This window comes from Pristiophorus japonicus, chromosome 10 (assembly GCF_044704955.1).
Source record: "Pristiophorus japonicus isolate sPriJap1 chromosome 10, sPriJap1.hap1, whole genome shotgun sequence".
Lineage (NCBI taxonomy): Eukaryota > Metazoa > Chordata > Chondrichthyes > Pristiophoridae > Pristiophorus > Pristiophorus japonicus.
Window position 1 is genome coordinate 115,074,095 of NC_091986.1, and position 14,695 is coordinate 115,088,789.

The window sequence follows — 14,695 nt, forward strand, 5'->3', positions numbered from 1 at the left end:
TTGCTCAATGCCTTCGAACACATTTAACATTAGCAGGATATTCCTCAGCAATAAAGTTTTACTTCCTGTTTACATCGACTTACTTTATTTTAGTTTAATCTCTATAATAAGCAACTATTCTGACAGTCGATTGCGATTAGTGAAAGGAAAGCCTTATTGCAATTGTTTGCATTGCATTTTATCTGTCATTTACAGATTTCACCTAACTCCTTTTGGAGTCCCTGGATACTTCCTTTGACTCAACTGCTGCCCACCTCTAGTTTAATATCCGGTAAAATAATGGGACTAAAGGCGGACAGGTCGCCTGGACCTGGTGGCTTGCATCCTAGGGTCTTAAAAGAAGTGGCTACAGAGATAGTGGATGCATTGGTTGTCATCTACCAAAAGTCCCTGGATTCTGGGGAGGTCCCAGCAAATTGGAAAACTGCAAATGTAACGCCCCTATTTAAAAAAAGGGGGCAGACAGAAAGCAGGAAACTATAGTCCAGTTAGCCTAACATCTGTGGTTGGGAAAATGCTGGAGTCCATTATTAAAGAAGCAGTAACAGGACATTTGGAAAAGCATGATTCAATCAAGCAGAGTCAGCATGGTTTTATGAAAGGGAAATCATGTTTGACAAATTTGATGGAGTTCTTTGAGGATGTAAAGAGCAGGGTGGATAAGGGGGAAATCAATGGATGTGGTGTATTTGGATTTCCAGAAGGCATTCAATAGGGTGCCACATAAAAGGTTATTATACAAGATAAAAGTTCACGGGGTTGGGGGTAATATATTAGCATGAATAGAGGATTGGCTAACTAACAGAAAACAGAGAGTTGGGACAAATTGGTCATTTTCCGATTGGCAAACAGTAACTAGTGGGGTGCTGCAGGGATCAGTGCTGGGACCTCATCTATTTACAATCTATATTGATGACTTGGATGAAGGGACCGAGTGTAATGAAGCCAAATTTGCTGATGATACAAAGATAGGTGGGAAAGCAAATTGTGAGGAGGACACAAAAAATCTGCAAAGGGATATAAACAGGCTAAGTGAGTGGGCAAAAATTTGGCAGATGGAGTATAATGTGGGAAAATGTGAGGTTATCCACAGCAGAAAAAAAAAGAAAAGCAAATTATAATTTAAATGGAGAAAAATTGCAGAGTGCTACTGTACAGAGGGACCTGGGTGTCTTTGTGCATGAAACACAAAAAGTTAGTATGCAGTTACATCAAGTAATCAGGAAGGCAAATGGAAAGTTGGCCTTTATTGCAAGGGGGAATGGAGTATAAAAGCAGAGAAGTCCTGCTATAACTGTACAGGGTATTGGTGGGGCCACACCTAGAGTACTGTGTATAGTTTTGATCTCCGTATTTAAGGAAGGATATACTTGCATTGGAGGCTGTTCAGAGAAGGTTCACTAGGTTGATTCCGGAGATGACAGAGTTGAGTTATGAAGATAGGTTGAGTCTATACTCATTGGAGTTCAGAAGAATGAGAGGTGATCTTTTCGAAACATATAAGATGAGAGGGCTCAACAAGTTGGATGCAGAGAGGATATTTCCACTCATAGGGGAAACTAAAACTAGGGGGCTTAGTCTCAGAATAAGGGGCCGCCTATTTAAAACTGAGATGATGAGGAATTTCATCTCAAAGGGTTGTAAATCTGTGGAATTCTCTGCCCCGGGGAGCTGTGGAGGCTGAGTCATTGAATATATTTAAGGCGGATATACACAGATTTTTGAGCGATAAGAGAATAAAGAGTTATGGGGAGGGAAGGGGAGCCGAATCCATGATCAGATCAACCATGATCTTATTAAATGGCAGAGCAGGCTCAAGGAGTGAAATGGCCTACTCCTGCTTATTATAAGAACATAAGAACAACTGTTTTTATATTTCATGCTAGTTTACTTTCATAGCCTATCTTCCCTTTCTTAATAATTTTTTAGTGATTCTTTGCTGGTTTTTAAAAACTTTCCAATCTCCTGTCCTCCCACTAGTTTTGCGACTTTGTATGCTCTCATTTTTAATTGGATACCGTCCTTTATTTCTTTAGTTAGCCACGGATGGCTATCTTTTCTCTTACATCCTTATGTTCTTATGAATGCAGTCAATTTGCATTGATTTTCTGGTTCCAAGTTGTTAGTACAGACAAGGAATAGCATGGGCTCCAGCAAATGTGTTGCGCCAAGTTTCTTCCAAATTCTGTCCCCTTCCCAAAATACAATGGCAATGCTGTCTCATAAATTGTTAAAGCTTTACATTAAAATTGTGTATTCTGGTTTATTTTTATCTCACAAGTGATACAAATTAATGTATAAAAATTATAGGCAAAATAAGTGACATTTGGATTTATCCATATTAAACAGACCATCATACTTCCAAAGTCTACCTCATCACTCTCCCCCATTCACAGAGACACTACTTATTACTGCTGCTACTGGCTGCAATGCCTATCAAACAGTTCCACTTCATTCTGGGATAGGACTCTGTGCTGCAGGTAGAAATTTCCAAATTGATCACCAAACAAATAATTCCTACTTGCAATAGAGTGAGGTCCTGGAATGAAGCAACAGCATCAAGAATGAGCAGTAGCCGAGACCAACAGTAGACATGAAAACTAGCAAAAACGGAGCAACGCAGTTTCAAAAAACAGCTCTGTATACAGGCCTCTGATGTGTAGTTATATTAAAAGTACAGTTGTGGCATGAACTTAAAACGTGTACACCAAGTGCATATACTATATACCTAGGTGCTAATGTTGTTCCCTGTGGTCAGTTAGTACTTCCCCACCACAACATCACTCCCCTAACTAGTACCCACTGTTTTAGTTCTATATCCATGGAGTTAGACCACTGCTCATATGGAAAATAAGCACCAACCCAGACTGGTTGGGCTGAACAGTCTGTTTCTATGTTTTACCTTCTATGTCACTTTAGGTACATCTAGATTTTATCATGAATTCCCACTGCTTTCAATGTTAATAGCAGCCTTTCATAAGCAAGTATATTGACTGCTTTCTGGAAATCTAAGTATGCCATGTCACTTGGTTTTCCACAGCCCTTTGGAATGTGCTTCCTTCAAAAAAGTCAAATTATTTGGTCAGGCAAAATCTTTTTTCGACACAATATCTGATCTTGCTTGATGATTATTATACAGGTAATCTGCGGATTTACTCCCGATAACTGATTATTTAAGAGAAATGCGATTTAAAGTACTGGAAAATGCATTTTTGCATAGTTAAAAAAATGACCAAAGAACTCTTTCCTATGTGATCTTGCCAAGTATATCGATATGTATTACAACTACCTTCCTTGATAACCCCCTGTTGTTAAACTTTGCGTGCACCATTGACATTACAAGTGATTCATAGTTTCTTCTCCACATTTTGAGTAAATATTTTAATTCAACTCCCATAGACATCAGGTACAAATGGCTTGTTACTTAGATCACAGAATTTAAGCTATCAGAATGAGAACGGAATTATAGTATATTTCTGAAACTACTCAAACAGCTGTTGTGGCTTGTAGTTCTGCATTTTTTTGTTAATTGTAAAAGTGTCCTAATTTTTTATTCTTTATTATACTTCAACTTCAGAAATAAATCAGTCTTGTACAAGTCATTGCTGACTGTAAAATCAAAGATATATTTTGAGTACTTTAATAAAGTGACTAAATGAATTAAAAAGTTGTTTGGCTATAGTGTGCTACCACAAATTAAAGAACTATATCCTGCCACCACCTCCAATCAACACTTTAATCCTCTCCACTTTAGGTGATCTATTAGGGAGAATCTATCAGTTGAATGCAGAAAAGAGAAAGCTGCACTCGTGTGCTTTTCCCCAATGATGATTAATCTGCCAAAAGACCAGAAGGAACAAATAACCAGTACAGAATAGTTAATCCTAGTTAGATCACAATGAAATCTCTTCTGATGCACATAATGCTATCCAAATATAATCAGTACAGGCTAGGACTGATATTCACAGATCTGTACCACAAGTTTGAAAAAATATGAACTGTTCAAATGTTGCTGAGTTTTTACAGAATTCAACAAGCCTAAAAAAAAACTGATATGTTTTTATAAAATAAAACTGTTACAGAAAGATTGCTTTTCTGTACTGTAAACTACTAACTTGTATGAAGACTAGTCTAATTTGTGATCTGATTTTGCCCGGTGAACCAGTAATGTGAATAGTAGAACCTGTGCCACTCCAAGGATCGGGTGATTTTGAGAAATTATGAGTTTTGATTTACAATGCGCAAAAGAGGAAACTAAAAATACCCATTATTTGTATGTCCATCTTCCACATGTGAGCATTGCGAATATTGGCTTCCGAATCTTTCGCAGCACTATAGGTTAACAACTCACAACAGCAAGAGTTTGAGTATAACAGCAAACGAATGATTATTCCTGACAAATTGGTGAAAACAGAAAGTTAGGTTTCTCTTGACCAGACACTGATTCTCAATTTTATTTTGTACAATTTCCTGTAACTGTTCCAAAATTACATTTTCAAAAGGCATAATCATTTCAATCAGTATCCAGATGAAAATGTTTTGCATTGTTATTCCACAGTTTAGCACTCCAATTTCCAGTAAAGTGAACATTGTACTCTAATCACTTGACTACTGACATTTTTTCCGATATTTGAACCTTATATATGTGGGTTCCTTTTTACAACACATATGATATACAGGACACAAAATTCCTGGGGACCAGCTCCACTACCAGTGAGGCATGGCAAGATTTTCAGTCACCAACCTGACCCTGTCCCAAATTCTGGGGTTGGGACAATCAAACATGGGGACGAACTATTTTCGGCATTATTGGATCGCTCTCCTCGTCGCAAATTGAGGTGGCTGTCGACACTGGCTGAGGTCACTCAGAAAAGAGAAACATTTCAAAAGGCATAATAATTTCAGTCACTAGCCAGATTAAAGTGTCTCACCATTGGAAATCTAATATTTAAAACATTTTATAGGCCCCAGATCTGGCAAGGTCTGGTCGTGGCACACTCGTATGCCTGCATCACGTAGTGCTGCCTCCTGTGGTGATATCTTCATGGAGAAGCACCCAGCCTCACTTTCAATAGAATTTGGCACAGATTTTTTTTTAATAAATAGGGTGGTAGTCCAGCAGAATTGAGTACTTCATTAAGGATCCAGGGCACATGTCCCCCCCACCACACCCTCCCCTCCACCCCCGCCCCTCCTCCCTCCCCACCCTCCCACTCCCCCCACTCCCCACCCAACCCCCCACTCCCACTCCCACTCCCACCTCCACCCCCCCCCACCTCACACCCACTCCCACACCCACTCCTCCTCCTCCCCCCACCCACACTCCCCCCTCCCCCACCGCCACTCCCCCCCTTCCCACCCCCCCACTCCCTCACTTCCCACCCACACCACCACCCACCATCCCCCCTCCACCACCAACCACCCCCACTCCCCCCCTCCCACCCCCACTCCTCCTCCTCCTCCTCCTCCTCCTCCTCCTCCCTCTCCCCCACCCCTGACTCTCTCCACACCCTCCTTTCCCCCCCTCTCCCCACTCTCCTTTCCCCCCCTCCCCCAGCTCCTTTTCCCCACCCTCCTTTCCCCGCCACCCTCCCCCTCCTCCTTTCCCCCCCACCCTCCCCCTCCTCCTTTCCCCCCCACCCTCCCCCACCTCCTTTCCCCCCCACCCTCCCCCACCTCCTTTCCCCCCCACCTTCCCCCACCTCTCTCCCCCACCCTCCCCCTCCTCTTTTCCCCCACCCTCCCCCTCCTCCACCCTCCCCCTCCTCCACCCTACCCCTCCTCCTCCTCCTTTCCCCCCCCCCACACACCTCACCCTCCTTTCCCACCCCCTTTCCCGCCGACCCTCCTTTCCCTCCCTCTTTCCCCCCCCACCCTCCTTTCCCTCCCACCCTCCTTTCCCTCCCCCCCCACCCTCCTTTCCCTCCCCCCCCACCCTCCTTTCCCTCCCCCTTTCCCCCCACCCTCCCCCTACCCTCCTTTCCCCCCGCCCTCCTTTCCCTCCACCTTTCCCTCCCACCCTCCTTTCCCTCCCCCTTTCCCCCCACCCTCCTTTCCCCCCCGCCCTCCTTTCCCTCCACCTTTCCCCCCACCCTCCTTTCCCTCCCCCTTTCCCTCCACCCTCCTTTCCCTCCACCCTCCTTTCCCTCCACCCTCCTTTCCCTCCCCCTTTCCCCTCTCCCCCCACCCTCCCCCTTTCCCCTCTCCCCCCACCCTCCCCCTTTCCCCTCTCCCCCCACCCTCCCCCTTTCTCCCCCCACCCTCCCCCTTTCCACCCTTTCCCCCCCACCCTCCTTTCCCTCCCCCTTCTCCCCCCACCCTCCCCCTTTCCACCCACCCTCCTTTCCTTCCCCCTCCCACCCTCCTTTCCCTCCCACCCTCCTTTCCCTCCCCTTTCCCCCCCCACCCTCCTCCTTTCCCTCCCCAGTTCCCCCCCACTCTCCTCCTTTCCCTCCCCCTTTCCCCCCCACCCTCCCTCCTCCTTTACCTCCCCCGCCACACTCCTCCTTTCCCTCCCCCGCCACACTTCTCCTTTCCCTCCCCCGCCACACTCCTTTTCCTCCCCCCCCACACTCCTTTCCCTCCCCCGCCACACTCCTTTCCCTCCCCCTCCTCCTTTCCCCCCACCCTCCTTCCTTTCCCCCCACCATCGTCCTCCTTTCCCCCCCACCCTCGTCCTCCTCCTCCTTTCCACCCCCACCCTCCTTTCCACCACACCTTCCACCCTCCCCCTCTCTCCCACCTCCCCTCCTTCCTCTCCACCCTCCCCCACCTCCTTCCCCACCCCCTCCCCCCCTCCTTCCCCCCCCACCCCACCTTCCACACCCCGTCCCCACCCTCCCCCCCACCTTCCCCCTCTCCACCCTCCCCCCCCCCAACTTCCCCCTCTCCACCCTCCCCCCCCAACTTCCCCCTCTCCACCCTCCCCCCCACCTTCCCCACCCTCTCCCCCACCCCTCCTCCTTTCCCACCTCCCCCTCTCTTCCCCCCCCCTACACCCACCTCCCCTCTTCCTCCTTCCCCCCTCCTCCTCCTTCCCCCTCCTCCTCCTTCCCCACCACCCCTTCCTCACTTCCCCCCGCCCTCCTTCCCCCCACCCTACCCCCTCCTTCCCCCCCTCTCCCTCCACCCCCCTATCTCCCTCCTTCCCCTCCTTCCCCCCCCACCCTACCCCCCCTACCCCCCATCCCCCCCTCTCCCTCCTTCCCCCCACCATACACCCTCCTTCCCCCCCACCCTACACCCTCCTTCCCCCCCTACACCCTCCTTCCCCCCCTACACCCACCTCCCCTCTTCCTCCTTCCCTCCTCCACCTCCCCCCCACCCCTTCCCCACCTCCCCCACCTTCCTTCCCTCGCCCTCCTTCCCCCCCTCTCCCTCTTCGCCCCCCCCCAACCCTACCCCCTCCTTCCCCCCCCACCCTACCCCCTCCTCCCCCCCCACCCTACCCCCTCCTCCCCCCCCACCTACCCCCTCCTCCCCCCCCACCCTACCCCCTCCTCCCCCCCCACCTTCCTTCCCCCCCTCTCCCTCCTTCCCCCCCACCCTACCCCTTCCTTCCCCCCCACCTTTCCTTCCCCCCCACCCTCCCCTCACTCTCCCTCTCCCTCCTTCCCCCCCACCCTACCCCACTCCTTCCCCCCACCCTCCCCTCCTTTCCACCCATCCTCCCCCTCCTTTCCTTCCCACCCATCCTCCCCCTCCTTCCTTTCCTTCCCACCCATCCTCCCCCTCCTTCCTTTCCTTCCCACCCATCCTCCCCCTCCTTCCTTTCCTTCCCACCCATCCTCCCCCTCCTTCCTTTCCTTCCCACCCATCCTCCCCCTCCTTCCTTTCCTTCCCACCCATCCTCCCCCTCCTTCCTTTCCTCCTTCCCCCCTCTCCCTCCCCTCCTTTCCTTCCCACCCATCCTTCCCCTCCTTTCCTTCCCACCCATCCTCCCTCTCCTTCCTTTCCTTCCCACCCATCCTCCCCCTCCTTCCTTTCCTCCCTCTTTCCCCCCCTCCTTTCTTTCCCCCTCCCCCCCACCCTCCTTCCCCCCTCCCCCTCCCCCCCTTTCCCTCCCTCTCATCTCCTTCTCCCCTTCCCCTCCTTCCCCACTCTCCTTCCCCCCCTTTCCCTCCCCTCCCTTCCTTCCCCCCCTCCCCTCCCCCCTCCTTTCCTTCCCCCCGTCCCCCTCCTTGCCCCGTCCCCCTCATTTCCCCTTTCCCCATCCCCCTCCCCACTACTTCCTGGGCCCAGGAATTTTGGTCCCACAGAATTTAAACTTCTCAGCTTGGTTAAGTTGGCCGTGCTCTCTTTTGCTCGGCCAAAAGATTAAGAATTCAAGCCTCATTTGGGAACATTAATTCATAATCTAGGCTGGCACTCCAGTGCAGTACTAAGAGAGTATTACATTGTTGGCGGTGCTACCCTTTGAATGTTAAACCAAATCATGATTTGCCTGCTCGGCTAGATGTTAAAGATCCCATGACAGTGAAAGAATAAGACATTTTCCTGATTTCCTGCATCCTCCCTGAACCAACACCATCAAAAATACAATAACGTTCATTCTGCAGTTGGAATCTAGCATGCTACTGAGCAAAAGATAAAAAAAGTTTAATTTTGCCCTGATTTTACTTTTGTGCATTAGTTTTAAGCAATTCCCAAAGGCATTTACAAATATGGATTCATCAACATGAACAGAAATGCAGTAAACAGAATAGAAAAAAGTGTGCATCAAGAATATATCAGAGATAAAATTGAACTATCTTTTTCTCATTAAAATGTTAGATTCCTGCTGTAAAATAAAGTGATTCTTTAGAATATTTGCTGCAAATTTTGCACTTCGTAATGTTTATAGATGGACATTCTATAATTATCAAGTTTTTTCATTTTCAAAACCCGCTCTCTTTAAATTCCTTCAGGGCTACAGCATCAATTCTTTACCAGAAATATGGCAATCACATTTTTGTTTCAGGGTTATCCTAAAAGTTCAAAGCAGTCCAGTTTGGTTTTTAAATAAGTTCCACATCCTGTTACTGTCACAAATGGGATGTCAACGTGCAATCTCATTAACATTTCACAGTGACAGTCAACATTTTGCATCAGTGGGATGTTGGCAAAATTGCAGCTGGACATTCTTGACCCCGAGTCCCACTCCTTCCAGATCCAGTGACTAAAGCTCTCTTCTCAGCACATTCCCAGCACCAATGGTTGAGAATGCCGCCTCTCTCTATTGTAGGTAGGAATTCTCAGGAGAACAGTTCTTGTTTACAGTATACAGAGACAGCAATTTCGTGCATTCGCACCGGGAGAGTGCCGAGAGGACAGCAGGGCCTGCCTTCAGCATTAGCACCAGACTCAAGTTCACGGGGTTGTGAGTAATATATTAGCATGGATAGAGGATTGGCTAACTAACAGAAAACAGAGAGTCGGGATAAATGGTTCATTCTCTGGTTAGCAACCAGTAACTAGTGGGGTGCCGCAGGGATCAGCGCTGGGACCTCAACTATTTACAATCTATATTAACGACTTGGAAGAAGGGACTGAGTGTAACGTAGCCAAGTTTGCTGACAATACAAAGATGGGAGGAAAAGCAATGTGGGGAGGAGGACACAAAAAATCTGCAAAAGGACAGACAGGCTAAGTGAGTAGGCAAAAATTTGGCAGATGGAGTATAATGTTGGAAAGTGTGAGGTCATGCACTTTGGCAGAGCAAGTTATTATTTAAATGGAGAAAGATTGCAAAGTGGGACCTGGGGGTACTTGTGCATGAAACACAAAAGGATAGTATGCAGGTACAGCAAGTGATCAGGAAGGCCAATGGTATCTTGGTCTTTATTGCAAAGGGGATGGAGTATAAAAGCAGGGAAGTTTTACTACAGCTATACAAGGTATGGGTGAGGCCACACCTGGAATACTGCGTGCAGTTTTGGTTTCCATATTTATGAAAGGATATACTTACTTTGGAGGCAGTTCAGAGAAGGTTCACTAGGTGATGAGGGGGTTGACTTATGAGGAAAGGTTAAATAGGTTGGGCCTCTACTCATTGGAATTCCGAAGAATGAAAGGTGATCTTATCGAAACGTTTAAGATTATGAGGGGGCTTGACAAGGTGGATGCAGAGAGGATGTTTCCACTGATGGGGGAGACTAGAACTAGAGGGCATGATCGTAGAATAAGGGGACGCCCATTTAAAACTGAGATGAGGAGAAATTTCTTCTCTCAGGAGGTTGTAAATCTGTGGAATTCACTGCCTCAGAGAGCTGTGGAAGCTGGGACATTGAATAAATTTAAGACAGAAATAGACAGTTTCTTAAACGATAATGGTATAAGGGGTTATGGGGAGCAGGCGGGGAAGTGGAGCTGAGTCCATGATCAGATCAGCCATGATATTGAACGGCGGAGCAGGTTCGAGGGGCCATATGGCCTACTCCTGTTCCTATTTCTTATGTTCTTATAAGAGTGGGCAGGTGCAAAGGACAGCAAGGGAGGGACTGAATGGATGGCAGTGGAAAGGGCAGGAGGACAATGGATGGCAGTAGAGAGGGTGGGTGACAATGAAAGGAGGGAGTTGATACCAATACAAAAGATAACGGTCAGAAGGTAATGCAGTTGACGTAGTGTACATGATTTTCCAAAAGGCATTCGACAAAGTGCCACATAATAGGCTTGCCTGCAAAATTGAAGCCCATGGAATAAAAGAGACAGTGGCAATCTGGATACGAAATTGGATAAGTGACAGAAAACAGAGTAGTGGTGAACGGTTGTTTTTTGGACTGGAGGAAGGTATACAGTGGTGTTCCCCAGGGGTCAGTTCCAGGACCACTGCTTTTCTTGATATATATTAAAGACTTGGATTTGGGTGTACAGGGCACAATTTCAAAATTTGCAGATGACACAAAACTTGGAAGTATAGTGAACAGTGAGGAGGAGAGTGATAGACTGCAGGAAAAAGACAGGCTGGTGAAATGGGCGGACAGGTGGCAGATGAAATTTAACACAGAAAAGTGTGAAATGATGCATTTTGGTAGAAAGAATGAGGAGAGGACATATAAACTAAATGATACAATCCTAAAGGGGATGCATGAACAGAGACACCTGGGGGTATTTGTACATTATTCATTGAAGGTGGCAGGTCAGGTTGAGAAAGCAGTTAGAGGCTTACGGGATCCTGGGCTTTATAAATAGAGGTATAAAGTACAAAAGTGTGGAGATTATGATGAACCTGTATAAAACATTAGTTTGGCCCCAACTGGAGTATTATGTACAATTCTAGGCACCACACTTTAGGAAGGATGTGAATGCTTTAGAGAAGGTGCAGAAACGATTCAGTTACGTTGATAGACTGGCAAGCTGGGGTTGTTTTTGTTGGAGCAGAGAAGATTGAGAAGAGATTTGATAGAGGTGTTCAAAATCATGAGGGGTCTGGACAGGGTAGATAGAGAAAAACTGTTCCCATTGGCAGAAGGGTTGAGAACCAGAGGACACAGATTTAAAGTGATTGTCAAAAGAACTAAAGGCAACACAAGAAAACACGTTTTTACGCAGCGAGTGGAATGCATTAAAAAAGGTGGTGGAGGCAGACTAATTTTATCTTTCAAAATAGATTTGGATAAGTCTCTGAAGGAAATTAAATGCAGGGCAATGGGGATAGAGCAGAGGACTAGCTGAGGTGCTGTAACCATTTTATGATTCAGTATATATCTACTTTGCTTTTGAAAGTTATTATTGAATCTGCTTCCACCATCCTTTCAGACAATGCATCCCAGATCATAACATTTTGCTGCGAACATCTCCCCCCTGGCCTTTTTACCAATTATCTTAAATCTGTGTCCTCTGATTATCCACCCTCCTGTTAGAATAGATAGGGAGAAACTGTTTCTGCTATCAAAACCCCTCATAATTTTGAACAAGTCTATTAAATCTCGTCCTAACCTTCATTGTTCTAAGGAGAACACTCCTTCTTGCCATTGAGTTGATGCGATGGAAATAACGATGACAACTTATGACAAATGATTTGGCCTGTCTCGACTGAACTCAGATTCAACTAATGGGATGTCTGATCATTAGGAAAATTAGGTAACCACAACAACCCCAACCTCTGAATCACTGCTGATCTCTCGGGATCAAAATCTGGAACTAGCCAGAGCTGTGAGCTCCTCAAAAAGTGGCAAGAGCTCAAACGCCACAAATTAAGATATTTTCTGTGGTTTAGAACATTTAAACTCGACAGTGTAATACTAACCATTACAAATGTAAAGAAAGCCATTATCCAGACGTTCAATGAAACAGGCCTTTCAGTGATCAAATAATTCAGCTGCTGGGAAATAACAAATAAACGTGGTGGAATAACTAGTGGTCATGTACTAAATCCCCACACTTGGACGCTTACTTTAATTTGCATTTTTCCATGGGCAACCAATCCACTTCCACGGTCGAGTTCCAACAGCTCACGGCCAGGCCATGTATAGCATTTCGCCGCAGTACACACGCCCCCGGGGAAGGAAGGGGTCGAGAGCTGTATCCCGACAGATAGATGATCGACGAGCAGATTTCACCCAGGCTTCAAGCCCACGGCTCAGACCGTCCCTCCCTCAGAACTGGAGGAGGAGCGAGGAATGGGTTTGTTGCGCAGAAAACAAATGAAAGATGAAACAGTTCCCAGCTGCAGCATGGTTCTGGAATGACGACTTATATGGTTTGAAAACAAGCACCATCAGAGGAGGCAGGGGATGGTCTCCTGCAGTTTGAGCAGCTCCATCACAAGGTATCACCTACAACTTACCTGTATTCAAATCAACAGCAACGCGACCCTCCGCAAAGTGCAGCCCTACCCAATAGCTGAAGAGAATGAGACCGCTTTCTGTGTATTGGTAAATTGTACAATGTGCTTTCTCTCCACGAAACACACCTCGCTGAAGCAAATTTGGCGCAGTTGTGGAAAAGGTTCATTATTAGCGAGAATAAAGAGCATTCACAGGACAGTTATAGAACAAGACACGAGATAACCTCTGGTATAATACGAATCTCCTCGCCTCTCTCGGTCTCTGCCTCACCCAAAATTATGTTGGGATCGGACCTCGTTAGTGGAAACAGTTACATTTTAGCTTTAGCTTTCAACCAAAGGTATTTAAATCCGATTGCCAAACATTAAGTCACCAAACTACCAAAAGGGACAATATTTGCATCACAGGGCATTCAATTTTATTGCAATCATGGCATTTTCCTAACTTAATGCAAACTTTATTTTGACTTAGTTAAAATTCCTCGCTCTTCTTTCCTATTAACTGAGTGCTTGGCAGGATTGTCCTCGCCCAGATGCATCGGTTTCATTAAATCCAAAACAGTTGAAAACGTTGCTGTTCCAGTAGGTTCCCACACGCAACTCGGACACCGATTTACCGGGATATATTAATGCAAAAAAGAACATCTAACAACGTGACACAAGATACCTTACCTCGTAGTTTGAAAATCCTTTTCCCACTTGTACAATTTATCAGTGATGTTTTTACTTAGACTCCGGCAGGTGCACAGTCTTTCATTCTGTGCTCACTCCTCTAAGATTTACTGCCAGGCTGCTCAGCCTTTTTATACAGCTGCGGAATCCCGGTTGGGTTTTTTCCCATCTATGAGTTGGCCTGTTTTATTTTCCCCTGCAGGGATGTTTGTTTTCGTGTAGCTGTGAGAACTGCTCCGGACAGCTGCTTATGGCTCTCTTTTGCCTCTCCTCACCAAAGCCTCAGCACAAGTTCCTGGGAAAGTTTTTCTTTCCCTGAACTTTCTCCCACTGGCTCTCGCTGCGTTGTGTGTTGGTCATCACGTGGGCCCAGGCGACGCCCGCCGTTCACATCAGCCCAGCTCTGCACCCTCCCCCCCCCCCCCCTCACTCAGCAAACACTAACCAATGTGTAAATTATTCTAAGCTTTCAGAAAAAAAAGCATTTCAATAAAATAACCACAGTTAGTTTCAAGGTAAGTACATTTTTAAAAAGGCTCTCCAAATGGTTCATGGTGCACATGTGTGAATAGATTTCCAAGCACTCCAGCACAAGTTGTTAGCAGCTCTGGTTGAAAATTAAATAGTGCAATGTATTTCAATAATATTACATTTACTGCACCTGGCAGTTTGACAGGAGCACCTTAAGTTGCTCAAACTCATGCTCTGCTCACTGGCCTCCAAATGCCAGGTAAACTTTTATCATTGGAATTTCTAACGTCAACAACTTTAACATGGTTGGGAAGGGCATCTGAAATGTTCATAGTACATTCACAGCAACAAGTGGGGAGACAGTGCAATGCGCAACCGCACGCCAGGTGAACTCATGCTGTGAGAAAATACTGAATCAAACTGATTTCGTTAAGTTAAAACACAGTTTGCTCCTGTTTCCTTGGTGCAAAATCCGCTAAATTAGGATATGTTGTATAATTGATCCAATAACTGTTCTGATTCTGAGGGCTGCTTATTCGCAATGTGTGTGGTTTGGTCAAGCAGATAAATTTGACTAAACCTCTTAGAATGTCAGGCAGATTATAAGACATTAGCCCGGAATTTGCGGTCAGCCACTGACTCGAAGAAAGCTGCCCACTAATTTCTAGCCATCTCTGTGGTGTAAATCTTAGTTCCCCCGATGTTAGTTTGAATCTGGCGCCAAATCAAGTGAATCTAGCAGCGTCCAGCAACATAGGTGTCATCAAGCAGTCTGAGCAGCCA

The 14,695-nt window shown here is 46.5% G+C and overlaps 1 protein-coding gene across 2 annotated transcripts in view; it reads right to left on the reverse strand.

The window, feature by feature from the left end:
- The window catches only part of LOC139274788 (serine protease 23-like), a 32,655-nt gene extending 18,892 nt beyond the window's left edge, over positions 1-13,763 (reverse strand). For both annotated transcript variants that reach the window (XM_070891480.1, XM_070891479.1), the window contains exon 1: positions 13,442-13,763. The gene's annotated coding sequence lies outside the window, so the exon portion shown is untranslated. The remainder of the gene's footprint in view (positions 1-13,441) is intronic.
- Between the last annotated feature and the right edge of the window lie 932 nt (positions 13,764-14,695).